At 39.7% G+C, this 4,851-nt stretch overlaps 1 protein-coding gene across 50 annotated transcripts in view; it reads right to left on the minus strand.

Annotated features, from left to right (window-relative positions):
* Sox6 (SRY (sex determining region Y)-box 6) overlaps nt 1–4,851 on the minus strand; it is a 569,905-nt gene that overhangs the window by 193,973 nt on the left and 371,081 nt on the right. The gene's annotated exons all lie outside the window — the stretch shown is intronic.

Genomic DNA, 4,851 nt, shown 5'->3' on the forward strand with positions numbered 1-4,851 from the left:
TGAGTAGTGGATGATCAAGAGCTTTCCAGAAGGAAAAAACAAACAAACAAACAATACAGACTTAGGCTCTGCATGAGTACGCTGGGGGTATATGGGCTTTGGTGTGTTTCAGAGATTGAATAAAGGTGATTAAATATGAATAAAAAATAAAGCAAAGAGGCTAAAGAGGCAGGAAAATGTCATCCCACATAGAGCAGGTTTGATGAGCCTTCTCTCCATTCTGAGAATAACGCACCATCACTAACAGTTTAAGCTAGGGCTGCGCTCTGGCGGTGTTGTGGGGAACAGGTTGGAAAGTTCTGAAATCATAAAATAAATGTGCGCTTTTTATTGCCTATGTTTTGTGTCCTATCTTTAACCCATTGTAATTTTCTTCTTACACTTGATTATATGAGGTGAGTTAGGAAGCTTGCTGAAAACTGCATCGGCTGCCTTACCATTGTTCTTGGATAATAAAGTATCCCTCAGAGTGTTTTGGGTAAGGACCAAAGACACACAGGTTGAATTTATGTTTATATTTTTCAGTGAAGATGAAATTTTCCCTTCTCCAGTTTTAAAGCCTTTTCAACAACCTTTCATTTATTTTTCTTCCTCTTCTGCTTAGTAAACAGAGAAGCTGAGGTGGTATGTAAATAGCAGCTTCTTGTTCAAGGAAGAGCCAACAGTGCTATCTATAAAAGCTTGGGTGACTCCATTATGTGACCTAAGTTTACCAAAAAACACCAGTTAGATGAATCATTTTACAGAGTATAAAGACAGTGAAACTGTTGGATTGTAAACAGTAAAAGTGATTTTAAAACTCTTCCATTGGACTTAGCCATGTTTTTAAGGAAAATAAAACAAGGTAACAGTAGTATTTGTAAGTTAAGGTTTTAGGTACTCATATAACATTGTCACTAAAAAAAGTCAATTTTTTTCCCTTAAACTTAAGTAAAGTTTATCCATATATCAATTGATCCAATGATAGGTGATAGATAATTTATAGTCGATTGATGTAATAGAAAAGGTATAATATAGATAGATGGATGATAGATAATTGATAGGTGATTGATAGGCATATATGTAGACAGATGGTACATAATAAATGATACATAGCTAGTCAGATATAGATTGTAGGTGATAGGTAGCTAGATGATAAATGATAGTTAAATAGATCTAAATGATGGGCAGTACGTGATAGCTGGATGACATAGATAATTAACAGTTTGTACAGCTATGAGTCACAATAAGTGGCGCTGGGTGACATGTAAAATTCCTTTAGAATGAGAAATCCTATGTGTAGCCATCTCTTGGGTTCAGATCAGTGAGTAGTACATTCAAACAATACAATCATGTATGTTCTCTAAATGCATAGGTTGGGGAGGTGACTTTTCTGTTCCATACCCATTGTATACATTTGGCACAATGAATTTAAATATCAATATTTGAACATATACTAATAGATTTTTCTGTTTAAATTGATGAAGTATTTATCTACCCTGCTGTAATAAAAATAGTATCAAGTGTGAGTCAGTGATCCAAACAACCTGAGAACCCAGATTACTTCATTCTCAGACATGTTTCGTTGAACCGCGAGATTCCACTATTACGGAGAAACTAGAATGCTCAAGATGGCTGAAAGAAGAGGCAGCCAAAGGGGCATACAGGACTCCTAAGTACAACCAGGGAGTGTTAGAGAAGCAGGGGGTTATAAGATGCTTCTTCAACTAACTTAAGAATATGTGGGGGAAATCTTACCCTAAGTCATGTTTTGAGATTTGACCAAATCAACTTAGAGTAAATAAATAAGTAAATAAATAAGATAGGAACCTGGGATAAGCCCCATCTCAGCGGGCCAGCAGAGGTCATCGGTTGCCTAGCGTCATCTGTTTGACATCTTTAGACTATCTTAAAATGACTCTCTCAGACGCACTGCCAGAAAATAGCCTCTTCTGCCTTCCACTGAAAGCCAGAGGTAGCTTCATAAACCACAGAAAGGGAGCCAGTAAAAAGCTTCAGTACACAGCTTTTCTCCAAGTCAGTGCGCCTGCCTTTCCTGTGTGGCACACACAGGGTGTGTGTGCCTGACGCTTGCTCCTCCACGGTAAGCTGTATCTATCCTCCAACTGCAACACTGTATCTATCCTCCAACTGCAGAGACCGAGCTGCCAGCTGCAGCTCGGCTTTTCCTTTCTTTTTTCTTTCTTTCCTTTTTTCTTCCATGGGGTCATCTTTATCCCCAAACCACATCTGTCTTGAGTTTCTCTCGGATTAGTAAGGTGGATCAGTGCTCCCCGGGGCCTGCTCCAGCTGAAGTATTTTAATTTGACTAAACACCTGATTTATTTTATCTCTCCGATGAGAAAGGCAGTTTGTCTTAATAGAGCCTGTCAGCCCACAGCCCCATTCACAGCGATTTACAGGCGGCCGGGGACGCGGCGAGAGAAGAGTGCTGCGATTCTGTACTTTACCCTCCTCTGGAAAGCACCTAAAAGCAGCTATTCACTGCTACTGCATGTGGCATTTTAGAACTGAATTAGCTTTTTATTCAAGTAACTACACTTGTTGTGAATAGCTTATCTGTAAAATTGCTACATTCACTACTGATTTTATTAACCTTTGGCTCTATCACAAAATGGTCTTCAGTTAGGAAAGACCTTTAAAATTGACACGTTTTTTTTCCCCCCCTGAGGGGCCTTTATTCCAGTGACTTCAGATTTACTGAATTTGATCCACTGAATTCTTTACCAGTTGTAGTTAAAATTTTGAGCCTCAATAGGAAGTCAATAGTGTGTAAATAAGGAAACACTTTTTTAAATGTAAATATGGTGGCAATTTCCCTCATCAAAAGTTTTCAAATACCATCTTTTATTATAACAGTTCAGAATCACCCCTCTAACCTATTGATAATTTCTTTTTTAACTTTTACAAACCTCTCTTCAGACTCAACACCAAAGGGAAAAATACAAAATATATAAGAATCTATGTGGAACAGTTAATTTATTTTTTTGGCTTAAAATAGAAATCAAAAGTCATATTTAAGGTTAATTTAAAGTTCTTTCCCCCACATCAGTTCATAAAAGTTAGCACCATAATCTGCCAGCTAATTTTGCCCCTACAAATCCATATGATTACAATTGGTGGCACTAGAAAGAGAGCTGGGCACTAGGAGGCAAAGGCAGGCTCCGGGGCAGAGCCATGCACAGCAGGGTTGGGCACTTTGCGTGTGGACTGGCCTCAGTTCTTTTCAAATAGCTCCACACCCATGACTTGTAGAGCACAGGAATCTTTGTAGATAACCCCCTCAGCACTTAGTTGCAAAGTTGAACACTACTCTCCTGAGGGCTACATTTTTAGAAGAAAATAAGAAATGTGCACAGCAGTCAAGTGGGAGACAGAAGGAGACACTTAAAGAGAACAGGGAGGGAGGTCAGAGGGAAGGAGAGAGAAAAGGTAGCTGAAAGGCCAAGGGGGTGGGTGATAGAAAAAGACAGACACAGGAGAGAGAAAGAAGAGAGGGGGAGAGGAGAGAGAGAGCGAGCACTAAATTAAATTCTGTGCATTTCCCTGTATGTTTTTCCTTTCTAATGAAATGAGGGATTATGTTGTTAAAGTAATATTTACCAAGTCAAATAAAGCCAAGGGCAAGCGGCCGCATCTAACGCAAGTCTGAGGGGCTACAACATGAAACAACAGCTAACCAGCCTTTTTCATTAGATCCTGTGCCAGTTACTTTAACAGACTTGATAGAAGGTCACAGTGAAACTACAAGACTCTGCAGCTACAAATGCCTGCTCCTGGTGTGATGGAGAGAGAGCAGGCAGAGCCGCTGGAGTGGAGTTCCAATGAGGACAGACTTTTCCACATCAGTCCTAGAAGGATTAAAACACTTAACAGTCATTTCAAAGTGACACCAATCCAGGACCTCAGCCAACAATCCAGAAAGATTTTAAATTCAGTTGAAAAGAAAAGCTTTTACGAGTCAATTTTCAGGTCAGGTCTAATTGTTTTAAAATGGACACTGTTTGAGAAGAAAGCTAAAAATACAATGCCAATCATAAAAGAAAGCCTCATTTGATCCCTCCTGCCCTGGGGTAACCTGGTCAAGCTGCTGCCTCTCCCGCTTCAGCCCTGCACACATCAGATGGGCTGTGATGTTGCTACTTCACAAGCCCAGTACATCATTTAGCCCTGGCCTTTTTTGATGGAATCTTCTTTTAAATGTCACAAAATAGGGCATCAAAAAGTCAACAAAAAATAAACCGGGTGAGCTAAGGAGACCCACAACACACCAGAAGATTCCTTGATAAAAGTTACTTTGTGATGACTGCCTGAGAAAGGACCCCTGTCCCAAGGTACCAGCAGATAATTGAGCCCTGAATCCAACAGCAATGTAAAAAGCTTTCTACTCTAAGGGCCCCAGTACATCATAAAGATAAAGGATTTCAGAAAAAAATCCAACAACACAAAGCCCTCTATTATCTTATCAGGCTTTGGTTACAACAGCTGAACCAATAGGAGCAAATCCTGAATGACTTTTTTCAAAACAGCAGAACACTGGAATTGCTTTGTTTTCTCCTCAGTCGGCTATTGTCATGGCTCCCATATGTTCCCATCCACTCCTCAGTAAATAAAAAGTTTAATAAATGCAGCAATTGTGCTCTTAGGAATGACCTCAGGCGCAACACACAGGAAACCCGTCTCATGGATTGAGACAGAGGCTTTTTCCCCCACTAAATATATGAGAGTTTCCTTTTCAAAATGTAAAGAAATCTAATTGAAATGTCTTTCAAATCTACTAAACGAGAGACAAGAAGACCCCGGTCCTTCCTAAATGAAGACCAGTCTCCTGTCTATGCCAGGCACACTCAC

The sequence above is a fragment of the Mus musculus genome, chromosome 7, assembly GCF_000001635.26.
Source record: "Mus musculus strain C57BL/6J chromosome 7, GRCm38.p6 C57BL/6J".
NCBI lineage: Eukaryota > Metazoa > Chordata > Mammalia > Rodentia > Muridae > Mus > Mus musculus.